This window comes from Panthera uncia (genome assembly GCF_023721935.1).
Source record: "Panthera uncia isolate 11264 chromosome B3 unlocalized genomic scaffold, Puncia_PCG_1.0 HiC_scaffold_1, whole genome shotgun sequence".
Lineage (NCBI taxonomy): Eukaryota > Metazoa > Chordata > Mammalia > Carnivora > Felidae > Panthera > Panthera uncia.
In genome coordinates this window covers 129450783-129465079 of record NW_026057582.1, presented here as the reverse complement: position 1 = coordinate 129465079, position 14297 = coordinate 129450783, and the positions used below count along the sequence as shown (strand labels likewise).

The following is a 14297-nucleotide window of genomic DNA, read 5'->3' as shown; positions in this document are numbered from 1 at the left end:
GACAATGTTTTGTTTCTCCATGCTAAATTCTGTATATGTCCTTCTAAAGTAGTATCCGGTGCCCTAATTCTCTTTTTAGCTGTGTCCAGTCTCCTGTGAAACCAATCAAGTTATTAATCTAATTTATATTTTTTATTTGGTTCTTTTTATAATGTTCAGCTCTTTGCCTAACTTTTTCGTTATGTCTTTTATCTCCGTGAACATAATAAATAGTTATTTTAAGCTGTATGCTTCATAACGCCAATACCTGGAACACTTGTAACATGTTTTTATTGCCAATTTTGTTTGGTTGGTTGATTGGTTTCTTTGCTACCTCATATTGTGTTGTTTCTTTACGTGTCTGCTAATTTTTCATTGTACACTGGATATTTGATAGAGTTTGGGTTCTCAACCCAGATTAATCCATTTGAAGAGTCCCCTTCCCCTGGACATTACACTTAATTATTCACGGATGAAACATAACCTAAGCAGAACTAACCATAATCTTTCCCAAAAACTTGTTTGTTGGTTTTTCCCCAAATATATTAAGGAAAACCTCCCATTTTTCTAATGATGTGCTTAGTAGAGTGGACTTCTATGCCACGGTTCTTGAGACCACCTTTTTGCCACACCAAGAGACTCTATCTGAGCAATAAGGCAAACATAGTTAATTAAGGTCATGAAATTAAGAAAGTGATGCATTCCTGATTAGTAAACAGTAGCTTGAGAGCCACATCTGCATTAACTATTTACAGTTCCTATTTGCATGGCTCAATAAATCTCTTTTTTAGTTTAGATACTTTTAAATTGGACTTTTTGTCATTTTCAACCAAGAATTTCTTGTTAATCTGGTGAATTAGTTCAGGCATAAGAGTAGTTTTGGTGGTTGTACAAAGAGCTGAGGAAGTTTGATTCAGGGCCGGTAGGTAAGATAGAGAGCTGGTAATACTAGAAAAGATGATGAAATTCTAAACGAACGAGAATGGAAATGAAAATACGAAAGGGGTATGGCTTGGAGAGATATAACCTAGTAAGAATAGTGGGATGAAATGTTGGACATGAAAAATTCCTAGTAATGTTTTCTCTATTACAGCAGCTCTGTAAGCGAAGAACCGCACATTCTTAATACTTTTATGTACTCACTTGAAATTAGACCGTGTACAAATACTAGTACATATCACCTTGGTTTGCAAGCATAATTCGTTCCAGAAAGATGCTTGTCATCCAAAGCCCTTGTATAGCAAAACGAATGTCAGGAACCATCGGCTCAGTGGTGATCATGTGTCCTTTGGCCTCACGAACGACTTGTATTACAAGACATCACTCATTTATCGAGTTAAAATTTGTTAGAAATGTTTGCTTGTCTCACGGAACGCTAGCAGAACAAGTTACTTGCAACCCAAGGCTTTACTGGTGTCTTAATTCAAAATATTTAATGTCGAGATGGATTCCTTGCTTTAGCAGTTTGAGTTTTCCCTTTTACACGTCGCTTTACCTGGGTAGTGAAATCGGCACATTGGCCGCTAAACGGAGACATTTTCGACCTCAATCCCGGTGGATGTGACAATTCCATTTAACTTAATCTTTGCAAGCGATGGTATAAATATAATTTGTATTGTTCTACAGAAACTACTTCAGTTAAAAAAAAAATATGCAATCAGTCGCCTTCCTCTCCAGCTTAAGGTACGTGTGACCAGGGAGACCTTTCCAAAATAAGGTTGTAATAGTACTTAGATAGTAGATAAGGGCTATTCTGACCGAACTGGAATATATGGAAGGAGGAGGTGATAGACATCTTGCAGGAGCCTAACGTGTCTAGATAAACATTTCTGGGCAAGATGATTTTAAGACACATATCTGCTTTCCTGTGTTTCTTCTCTTCGCTACTATTGTTGAACCCCACTCTAAAATTGGAATTTGTGGCAGAGTTGTGACTTGCTCTCCATAAAGGGTTATCAAGGCCATAATACACAGTTTTCCTCTTTCCAGAGCCTTAATTGTACTAGTAATCTCACAATTTACTTTGAATTGTGAGAAATAAGGGTGGGAAGCGTAACAAGGAGAGCAGTTGGGTTGTGAAACATGGAATTGTTATGTCATAACTGCAACATTTCTCATCGGAAAATCTCTTTCATAGCTATGGGAACAAATAAAGATTGCCTAGAAAAGTCAGAAGGAATGAGAAACTTCTCCCCTCATTCTCACATTTTTGCCGAATAGAAGCAGCAAAGAACTCCCATGTCAGGATGAATCACCCGACTGGAATTCACACACAGCACAAGATGAGGGGGCTACCAAATGCCCGATGCAAATGTTAGTTACAGCACATTTCCTAAAAGGCAACTTCGAGTCACCCCCATCCCGCTTACTCTTCCCAATCCCTGGTTTGTGTCTTGTCACCTATACCATAAACAAAGCGGTAGCATTTGTAGAGATAAATAGAGAGGTGCGTGGGGACAGAGCCAGGGAACTTGTCGGGGAAAGAAAAGGCGGAGAAAGCCTGCGCGCTTGAAGCCAAAAATGAAAAACTTAAAACAATCATGCACACGGAGATGTGGGAAGATTCCTCAAATCTTGTTACAGAGAGTGAAGTTCCAACGTAATTCTATCAACACTGATACTGAGAGAGCTCCAGAGTCATATGGCTGATTCTTCTATGTGTTTCATCAATGGTGGTGCTATCTAGGCTGGAGGGAAAATCTGAAAGTTACATCTGGCAAGAATATAGCAAATCCCCAGGAGGTCTGTATTAAGGTACCCATTTAACTAGCAGGTGTCTCCGTATTTACATTCAGTTAGCACTTAACTCCAAGTGTTTTACGCTCAGAGAACGTGCATGTAGATTCCATTACATATTATAAGTTGTCGACTGCTTGGTAATTGTTTCATTTTTAGACATTGTTTTTTTCTTATTACAAATGTGATAAATGTATATAGCTTTAAAAGTTAGTAAAGGCAAACTCACACACACACACACACACACACACACACACAGGAAAATTAGAGGATTGCACTGATAATACGTTCATTGTTTTTTTTTTTTTAATCAATCTGTTTGTGACTTAAAAAAAAAATGAAGATAACTATTGCAATGTCCATACTCCATGTATGTTAAGCAGAGCTTTGGGGAAGGAATTGCCAAATACAGTAATGAATGTGAATCCAGCTCTAAAAGGAGGTGGGGAGGCGAATGAGGATTCATCTTCAAAAAAAAAAAGTTCTCTGCTAAATGGGGGACATTGGGTAAAAAGATTACAAGAATGCAGAAAGAATTTTAGCCTTAGGTAATTAGATGATTTAACTCTCACGATTGTTTTAATACATCCAGGCTTTCCTTTTATCTGAATCTATTTTTTTGTCTTGCATGTTTAGAGCTCTGTAGTTGAGGCTGGGTCTTAGAAGCCTCTGATTATACCACTTACAGCCTACATTGTATGTGGGGAAAAAAGGGATTTGAAAAATAACCCAAATAATGCTATGCAAGTGGTAGGGTTTTGCTGAATTTTGGAGCACACTGGGGACTTGGTAGGAGTTTAAGCTGGAAAGGTGGACACCAGTGTTTATATCAAGGTGGGGGCTTCGAATGTATGGGCATCACATTGATGTTGATGAAGAGCTCTTGAAGGAATTCAAGCAGAGGAGTAACATGAATGTGCTTGTTGTTTTAAAAGAGTATCTTGATGGGTGCCTGGGTGGCTCAGTCGGTTGAACATCCGACTTCAGCTCAGGTCGTGATCACACAGTTCGTGAGTTCGAGCCCACCATTGGGGCTGTCGGCCCAAAGCCCGCTTTGGATCATCTGTCTCCCTCTCTCTGCCCCTCCCCTGCTCACGTGTTCTCTCTCTCTCTCTCTCTCAAAAATAAATAAAACATTTAAAAAATTAAAAAATTAAAGATAAATAAATAAAAGCATACCTGAGTGCCAAGGGAATAATGCATAGAAGAATGGACCCAGTCAAGGGACATTAGTTGTAACGGTCCAGACCTCTACTCCTCCAACATACATAACACACACATCAAAGGTGTGAACCTGCATGACACAATGGTAGTAGGAGGCAAGGTAAGAGGCAGACTGGAGAGAAATGTAATAGTAGAAATAACAGGACTTGGTAACCATTGGAAGATGGAGAGGAAGATTGAGAGAAAAATCTCAACAAACAACAAGACCCGGTTTCTTATCCGAAAACAGTGATGCAAAGCTTTCAGACCAAGTAGCCATGGGGAGAGATTTTGTGGTAAAAAGATATGATGAGTTGAGCTTTGGATAAGATTTTGGGGTACTTACGGGACATCTGGGGGGCAGTAAGTGGTTTTTGAATATAGAATTGGATTTCTGGACAGTTATTTAATAATAGCTACAACTTACTTGATGTGTAGTATGTTCCAGAAATTTCTAAGTGCTTTACAGATTTTAACTCACTTAATTTTTGAAACAAACAAATTACTTGTTTAAAATGATTAAAAAGTAAAATAGAGAAGTGACTTCCCCATGGTTGCATGGCTCTGAAGGAGTTGAGCCGTAACGTAAATACAATAATTTGACGCCTGAGTCTGCATTCTTAGTTACTACGCTATAAATGCTAAAAGAAAGGGAAAAAATGTCATCAGCATGATGACTCCAAGGAGTTGAAACTCTGGTAGAATATAAAGTAGACATTAGTAGAGAAGGGGAGGAGAAAGGGAGGGGGAAGGGGAAGAAGAAGAAAGGAGAAGAAGGAGGAGGGGGTGAGCAGAATCAACAGATTTTTTTTTAATGAGAATAAAAATGATGAGGAATCTAAGAAGCAGAAGGAGAAAGAAGAATCAGGAAAGAGTCAGGAGGCTAAACAAAGAGGTGCCCTGTCATGGTAGCCTAGGAGAAGAAGTGAGTGGTGGTTTGAGAACCAGTGAGCGGTCAAAAAAGAATTGAAAAGTACTCTGTACTTTGCCTTCAGAAGTCTTGGGTGACTTGGTCAGAGCAGTTTCAGGGTAGTGATGTGATAACTTGGCTTGATTTAGTGGGTCATGGACTGAAGAACAGAGCAAAGGTTGACTTCTTTTCTAAGAGGTCCGAGTACGAAGGGGAAGAGAATGCGTAATTATTTCTTTAAGGTATCATAGGGTAAAATAAGGTTTTATTTACGTTACGTTTTAAAGTATAGCCATAACATTAGTACATGTCTACGTTGGAAAGAAAAGACCCAACAAAGAGAAAAAAAAATGTTTAGGGTAAAGGAGAGGGCCAAGATCATTGATGGCATGAGTTTTCAAGAAAGATCCGAAAACATAGACTCCAACGTGAAAATGGAAGATGAGCTTTGGACAGAGGTAGAAGTTCCTCTTTCTTCAGGGTGAAAATGAAAGGAATGGGTTTTGTAGGTATAAGAACAGGCGGTTAAAGAGTTCAAGGCTGAAGTCTCCTATTTTCCCCGAAGAGTACCAGATGAGATCATTTGCTACAAGAAAGTCAAGAACAAGGCCACACATGTGGCACACCTAAAACTTTGGAATAACTGCTATCAAGAAGAGAGAGAGAACTCAGTACACCTATATCTCCCCTTGAATGGTCCAAAATCTAGTTGGGTTTAAAAGTCACAAGTCTGGAGTCAGACACAACGGTCCATAAGTGATTCACTGACTTAGATACGTTGGGCGGGTATTGTGGGGAGACAAGGTGATGAACTTGTTACTGAAGAAATACACCTCATTAGTCAGGCTATGTAGGAGAGCAAGAAACGAAATTTGGGACAGACGAGAAGAAATTAAGAAATTGAGGTGCGGAGGGCCATGGTATTGTGTGCAGATTTAATGGAAGCCGGAGAGATCTAGAAAGCTATAAGAACCAGAGTTCGTGGTCAGAGAATGAGATAGTTAAGGTTTAACGGGTAGTACGGTTTCTGATAGCGAAAAAGTCAAAGTTAAGGTCATCCTAGAGTATTGATGGACTAGAGGTAAGAGCTGTTGGAGTTGACACCCAGAGCTCCGAGTAAGGTTGCTGGCTGCCCATTCACGTGGCCATTGCAGGTTCCTAGGGTAAAGAGAAGGTGAGGGATGGAAAATGTGTCGATCCCCAAGAAGAGAGAGCTTTGGGTTCCTATAAATACCGACATCCATACGAATCGAGCCAGGGTTACGCCCTGTGGATGTGGAGTCTGGCCAGCTAGCTCTGTCTACACGGTGGTACCCCAATAGCCTGGCTAATGACTGCGGCCCTCTCCATGTGTCATTTAAGAATCGGCTCAGGTATAACCTAATCTCCAGCTGTGGTGTACGGGTCAGGAGGCTGGGGGGTCTGGAGTCGCCCTGCGCCAGCTCAAATAATGCACACTCTCATTACGTGATACCTGACCCAGGACGGGTGATTGAACCTGTGTGGAGCTCCGTTTTCTCGTCTGTGAAATGGAAACAGTATTAGCGATTTCTATTTCATTTCAGAGAGTTTTGAAGATGAAATGGGCCAGTTGATACAAAGCGCACAGATCAGCTCTGGATTTGCCGTCAGTACACAATCCTTTTCAGCTATTGTTACTTAAAAGCCTTCTTCACAATCTACACCGTTCACATGTCCCTTCTAGCCTCTTGTCGCGTTGTGCACCTATTGTTTGTGTGAACCTGTCTCTCTTTTAAGCTGAGAGCTCACTTTGGCACCTGGGCTGCTCATCCTGAAAAACCCCACTACCTGCTGCCTCGGACGCTTAATAGCAGTCTGTTGAATAGATTAATGAACAAATGAGAGCTCTTTTTTTGTTTGTTTGTTTTTTCAGTGCTCGAATGAACGACATCATAATAACGGACGACGGCAACTCTTAGCCCTCCGTCCACCTCTTCACGTAGCGTCCGTATTTTCTAAGCCTTATTTTGAAGGAGGTTTAATTTCTACAGAACAGTACCAAGCAGGTATTCTGGAAACCTTTGTTTTTTTTAATTTATCTTTAAATCCTTAGATTTACAAACATTAGACTCGGCTATGGCTCCCCATTTTATGGCTTTACTACTTTGCCATCAAAAAATAGATTCAGGGGCTCTGCCGGTCTTCCTCCGCTGCAGAACAATGGCCACAAAATCGTGGAGGATGCAATAAAGCATTTATTTCTTTTGTGTCTGCAGTTCCGCTGAGGGTCGGTTTGGGGTCAGCTGGGCTGTTCTGCTTCAGGCAGCGGATCCAGTTGGGCTATGCTTCCTGCCTTGTTATGGCTCGGGCTCTGTTCTGCTCCGTATATAATTCTTCTGGGGCCCGGGTGGAAGGGGCAGAAACTCTTCTTATGGTCCATGGCAGAAAGGCAGGCAGGCAGGCAAGCCCAACGACACACATTTCAACCCCCCCCCCCCCCCGCTTGTGTTAAGCCTGCTTACCTGCAAAGGAGTCATGTGGCCATTAGAAATCACCCAAGGTTAAATGCCCTGGACCTGTCAATCCTCAAAGCCCCATCCAGCTCTGAAGCACCAGGTTCTATTCTGGTCTCCTTAACCGACGCTCAACCCAACATTCCATTCCTCAAATGTCCTGGTGAGTCCAGCGATCAAAATAAATCCTGCTTGCGAGGCCTGGTATTAATGTGCAAGTAATGCTTACAACAGATCAAACAGAATTTCCTTAGCTCTGCCAGCGTGCTTTCTGGATTAAAGAAACAGAAATCTGAGCAGCTTAGACGTTCACTGATAAGGAAGTGGTACACAGTGGGGAGGAGAATGGATCTTGGACCCCAAAAGTCCCGGCTGTAACACTTAGCCTTCTGTGTTCCTGGGCAGGTACCGTCCGATAAGGCAAGGCGTTTAACATTTTCGAGTTTCCCCATCTTGGAAGTCAGGGACGAGCCATATCAAATGCCTTGTGACTGCAAGTCTGAATTAAAAATACACACAAACACATTTATTTGCAAATAAAATGATTATGAATGCCAACTAAAATTGTTGTTGTTACCATATAGAAATAATAACAGCTTTTATAGAGGATCCTGTGAAATGTTTCTATGTATCACAGCGAAAAAGGATTCTGGCATAGAGCGGGTGCACAAAAAGAATGGCTTCCTTCCTACAACTTTCCCTTTAAATACACAACTGGAAAACTGAAGCAGATGTGCCCTGACCGAAAGCTACATGTTTTTCTCCTAATTATTCAGGGAAAAGGAAACTCCCTATTTATGTATGTATGCCTTCCCAAGTGCAAACTGGCAAAAACATATTCGCCAATAGTACAAATATGTTTTGTTTTGTTTTGTTTTTTTCACTTTAAAAGGCAAAAGACCTACAACTGGACTTCTTCCCTCTGGGGAGATGAATTTTGATGATGTCCATCCCCATTTTCCAGAAATGGGAAGATTCCTGGGGCAGCAGCCCGGTTGGGCCTCGGGTTTTGTAAATGGGCTCTGGGGAATGAGTGGGTTACTGAGAAGCAGAATTACCCTCTAACCCAGGGGACATGTTAGAGCAGGGCCTTCTGGCTTCTTTTGAATGGAGACATCCTAATGGCACCAGACTGATAATTTTTCCCTCAGCTCCTTCAGAGTTGCCGTTCGGAGGCCTGTCTATTGTTTTGAAGCAAGTGAATAAAAAGTAGTTGTGTTTGTAAAAGTTCTTGTCCATGACCGTCTCTCTTTCTTCTCAGAGAGAACTGTGGATCTTCACTCACAAGAAAGTCAAATAACAACCAAACTGCTTTATTGAGACCTATCCCGTTTGAGGCACTGTTATGTTTAGTATTAAGAAGGTCTAAGTTTTCTCATCTTTAAATGGGAAATATGAAACCCAAAGAAGTTAACAGCCACATGCCCAAAGTCAATCAGTCAGTAGGTAAGTATCAGCTTTGGGGATTTTTTTTCTTTTTTTTTTTAATGTTTCTTTTTGAGAGGGAGAGAGACAGACAGACAGAGTGTGAGCAGGGAAGGGCAGAGAGAAGAAGACACAGAATCTGAAGCATGCTCCAAGCTCCGAGTTGTCAGCACAGAGCCCAACACGGGGGGCTTGAACCCACAAACCGTGAGACCATGACCTGAGCTGAAGTCGCATGCTGAACCAACTGAGCCACGCAGGCGCCCCTCAGAGCTGGGATTTTAACCCAGATCAGTGGATTATACAGGAAGACCTCTGACTACCTGGCCACGCTGTGACTGGTATGTGTGTGGAAGGCACTTGCTGTGCCTGTTTAAAAAACGAGTGGAAACCTCCAACAAAGTGAATTTGCGTGAAAAGAGCAACGATGTCTCCGTCTTATTCAAGACCGTCCAATACAAAAGGCTTCCTCTAGATGTCAAGTTTCTTCTTCGCTGTTCTGGGGATGTTTAATTCACAGTGTGGCTTGGAGACCTAATTGGTGTAAGACGTGGCGAGACCTGGAAGATCCTGGCACGCAGTAGACGGTAAGGATGATGACGTTGACCGTGAAGTTGACGACGGAGATGATGATAACGATAACGATGGCTTAAATGCGTTTGTACAGGAGGGGGTTTGAGAATTGGGTCTGCCAGCTCTGAAATCATACTGGAACCAGCTGGATTGCCCAAGGTTTCCAGCCTCTCGGCTGGTGGAGCAGAATACTAAGGTCACCTGGATCTCTTGGGAGTGTTACAAAAGCCTGGTTTCAGGCGTCACCTGGCTCTTTAAAAATATTTTTGAATAAACTGTATACAGGCCTCTATGAATCTATGCCCCAATTTATTTTATGGACGTAATTTTTTAAAGGAAAGAAAGAAAACATATGGCTTGAATCATATTTTATAGTTTTTTCTACTTGAGTTTGGAAATGTATACATGTTCATCCAGCAATAGTACCTCAACAACCAAAAAATGTATATTAAGCATGATTATATGGAAAATTGCTCAGCTCAAATAAATCATGGTGCTTGAAGGCTGGCTGAAACCAGCCTATGCTGTTTTCTGCTACCTGCTGGAAAATATTCTCTCTAAAACTTACATTTTAGGTGTTTTTTTTTTTTAAGTCAAAAAATAAATGAGTGACTTTTTCTTCGGAGATTAAGGAAATGAAATACTTGACTTTTGTCACAGAGAAATTAGACACCATCTCCTTCGCACTGTGTCAAACTAATTGTCACCCATGTTATAAAACCTGTGACTGTCCCTGCGCCAAAAAGGAACTTTCATGTCCATTGCAGAACGTCTCACAAGCAAGTGGCGAGGGACCTCCCAGGAGTGCTTTTTCCAAACATCTTCATGGAGAATTCTTGGGAGCTGCGCAATGACCTCATTTACAGTATTAAGGGGATGCGGATGGGGATACATAGTAATGGCAACTCTCAAATCTTTTGGAAGCACTTTGGTTCTCTCTTGTATTTGGGACTTAAGTCTGTTATCTCAGTTCTGCCAAACTCCAGGCTGTAATATATCCCGAGTTTATATGAAAATAGAAAAAAAAAAAAAGGCCTCCTAATCTTCAAGGATAATGGGTATCATTGACTGAATATCTAGCGTGTGGGGGCCCCACTGGCTCCATTTTGCAAACGAGTTAACTTATGCTCATCGAGGAAAAACTATTTACTCAGGATCATCACATTGCTAGGATTCAAACCTTGGCTGTTTCGCTTACCTGACTTTTCTCTTTCCATTATTGGTCTAAGCCTAGAGAGCTAGACGTCTGATGTATGGTGACATGTACCTCTACGTGCAAAAGGAAAGAGTATCTTTTTTTTTTTTTTTTTAATTTTTTTTTCAACGTTTTTTATTTATTTTGGGGACAGAGAGAGACAGAGCATGATCGGGGGAGGGGCAGAGAGAGAGGGAGACACAGAATCGGAAACAGGCTCCAGGCTCCGAGCCATCAGCCCAGAGCCTGACGCGGGGCTCGAACTCACGGACGGCGAGATCGTGACCTGGCTGAAGTCGGACGCTTAACCGACTGCGCCACCCAGGCGCCCCAAGAGTACCTTCTTTCTCTCCTTTCTATGTACAACAAAAGTTTCACCGAAGATCACACAGTCTGGTCAAGCAAGACATGATCGTCAAAGTCGTATTCCTCCTCATCAGTAGTCCGTTGTTCTGTCTGCCCACGTAATTAGGGTCAATTCGAGGTAGGCTTGGATGAGCTCTGTAGAAAGAAGCATATGATCGCTGAAACATACTCGTGGCCAGTTTAGTTCATTCATAGCAACATGAGCTGATTTTAAACTGAACTAAAGAGTCATTCCTTGTTCTTAAGCCTTTTCTTCATTTTTTTTTTTCTCCAGCAGCAGGACGACTGATAGAGTCCTGAGAAGTACTTTTCCATTCTATTTCAAGTTCTGAAATGGATGCAAAAGTCATCTTGAGTGGAGGAAGTGTCACAGTTTCCATAGCATGAGTGACAGGAAGTGGGTATTTAAGAAAATAGGCCCCTTAAACATATCTAGCAGGAAAGAAAAAGGAACCTAGCTCAGTTACGGATGACCTCTCTGCTCCCTGCCCTGACTTTCCTGAAGTCCCAACCCTGGAGGCCCCTAACAGAGTTCCAAGTTTTAATTTATCCCTCTGTGTACTGATTCAGTAGGCTGGGATTCAGCCTTTTCTGTATTTTTCTAAAGGCCTGGAAAAGAATTGCCCAATGGCCAACTACCATTTCATTAAATTGCCTCTGACGATTTTGAGAGCAATGGTATGAGTTAACAGCTGGCAGGGGATGGTCTGTGGATCTGTGTGTCTACATATTTATTGATATATTGGCTTCAAGAAGGTGAACTTCCAGACGAGTTGTGGCATCTCCTTGTAGTGTCACCAAATTGGAAACCAGGATATGTAAAAGACGCCACCAAATTGGGATATTTTTACGTCTCCATTTTATGTGCTTTTTTTTTTTCTTTTCCAAATTAGTGGTCCTAGGGGATAACCAAAATAGGCGTTCAATTTACTTAAAGAATTCGCTGGTTGTAGACATTACACACTCAAAAATTAGACAAGGTGATTATTGTATATTTCGGAACTGGAAGGGTCAAATTTTCAAGTACAGAAGGCAAAGCTATCAATGACAAGTCTGTTCATATTTGCCAATGCAAATTGGGTAACGTGCTGAGAAGCTAACATCCACACCTGTACAGGGAATTGTCTACGTATGCAAATACACCTGTTTAGCTCTTAAGTGTGGAGTTCGTATGGTTCATCACAATGTATTTCTGTAAAAATGCATTATTGGATCAAGTTAAAGAACTTGATCACCTGCGGTTAACTGATCTATTCCCAAATGTATATTCCAAACACAAATTTATCATCTTGGCGAAGAGAGGACGCCATCTATAAGCTCCAGAGGCTAGAGGTATAATCACTCCCTTGCTTTCGGTTTATCATACAGTATACGATTAAAGTAAGTAATTTTCCCCCTTTGAATTTCAATTTTCTGATACGTAAAATTGGTCTAAAATGGCACCAGCTGGGGGCATCAAAAATATAGATTGTAATTCTAACATTGCTAGCGACTCCTTTTACAAGTAAGAATAAATCTTTTAACCGCTCCATACTTTCCTTTCCTCACCTGTACAACTGAAGTGGTGTTGGGAATGAAACTCAAGGCCTCGAGCCTGGACTCTTTGGACTCTGAGGAGAAAATTTAGAAGGTCCTTGAACTCATCACTGGAATTCAGCAATTCTATTTTAAGGTTGTGGCTCATCGTGTGTTTCAGCATTTCTCCCCAAGAGAAAGTTCCACTGTGTTCATCAAGGTCTCAGAAATCTGTGTCCCCAGGATGTGTAGACCCACTCAACCAAATGTTGCTACCATTTTTTCCAAGTAGTAGCATTTGCTGATTTTGTGAATGGAAAGATACTCAGATGCAACGTTTAAATGCGGTCACCATCAGTTTCCTACTGAAGGGTTTTGAGGATGGGCTGATAATATTTTTATGGTTTCTTAATCAAAAGCCACTACTACCTAAAGGCACTGCGCAAAGCACATCTTGGGGATATGTGGGTACCTGATAATAGATGCAAAGCTTTGTGTGTATGTGCATTTTCTAGGGGAATCAATAGCCTTAAATTCTCATATTCTTCATCATTAAAAGGTCAAAAATACTGATTGAGAGCTGAGAATTTGCCCCAAATGTTTTCACTAAAAGTGCGTGATCGAGTGACACGAAGACAAATAATTTGACTATGCTACATGATTGGCTATTTTAATTGCTAAGCAGATACATTGTGCCTTATGAACACAGCCATTCATTGCAAGGTGAGTTGATTAATGTAAATGCTTCAGAAACCCAAACATTTCCAGTTTCCTTCCTTCTTTCATCCTAAACCTCCTTTTGCTCCTTTATTTATTAGCCAAAGCTCTAGAGAGTAAGGTCATTTATTCAAATAGTTTGAATATTTTGTATTCAGCCTCTTATATTAAATAATTATTCTTACTTCTGAAATTACTTTGTTTTTGTCGAAAGCAATTTAGCATTATTAATCAAGAGACTTAAAACTCCCCATTCCCCTTGGCCAAGTAATTACACTTCTAGGTGTCTCTCTTAAGGAATGATCTAAAATACAGATAGAATGGGGGCACCTGGATGGCTCAGTCATTTCAGCATCCAACTTTGGCCAAGGTCATGATCTCTCAGCTCCCGCTTTGAGCTCTGGGCTGACAGGTCAGAGCCTGGAGCCTGCTTTGGATTCTGTGTTTTCCTCTCTCACTGCCCCACTCCTGCTCATGCTCTCTCTCTCTCTCTCTCTCTTAAAAATAAATAAAACATTAAAAAAAATTTTTAAAAATATATTATAAGATACAGATAAAATGGATGATACTATTTTAAAAACATTTTCTTTTAGGGGCGCCTGGATGGCTCAGTCGGTTGAGCATCTGATTCGGCTCAGGTCATGATTTCACCATTCGTGAGTTCGAGCCCCGCGTCAGGCTCTGTGCTGACAGCTCGGAGCCTGGAGCCTGCTTCGGATTCCGTGTCTCCCTCTCTCTCTGCCCCTCTCCTGCTCATGCTCTGTCTCTCTCTGTCTCTCAAAAATGAATAAAGTTTAAAAAATTTTTAAAAAACATTTTCTTTTAAATAACTTATGAAATCAAATAACAAACAGTGGACTATGAATACATAGATGAAAATATTTATTTCAGCAACTCTGATGTTCAGTGTTTCTACATGATTAGGTGATTTTGAAAGGAAGGATATATTTTCAGGTAAGTTTATAATTGGTTGCTGTGGCTAGGTTCCGAGCTTACTTGATGATGTGATCTTTTTGTTTGTTTGTTTGTTTGTTTCTTAGACAAAATCGAGTTCAAATGTTGCCTACCTTGCTCATGTAGACTTTCGCTCTTCTGAATGATTTGAAGTGTACATCTTTGAGGAAGGAAGGCTAACACATTTACTTAACCTCATCCTTGAATGCCTAGGAGGATAAAAATGTTACGATTGACCAATGGCCACAAA

The 14297-nt window shown here is 41.0% G+C and overlaps 1 long non-coding RNA gene across 1 annotated transcript; it reads left to right on the top strand.

Annotated features, from left to right (window-relative positions):
* Positions 1-6664: 6664 nt before the first annotated feature.
* Positions 6665-13094, top strand: LOC125910261 (uncharacterized). The gene is made up of 3 exons (XR_007453910.1): positions 6665-6855; positions 8564-8748; positions 12936-13094. It is a non-coding gene; the product is annotated as an uncharacterized LOC125910261 (long non-coding RNA).
* Positions 13095-14297: the final 1203 nt, after the last annotated feature.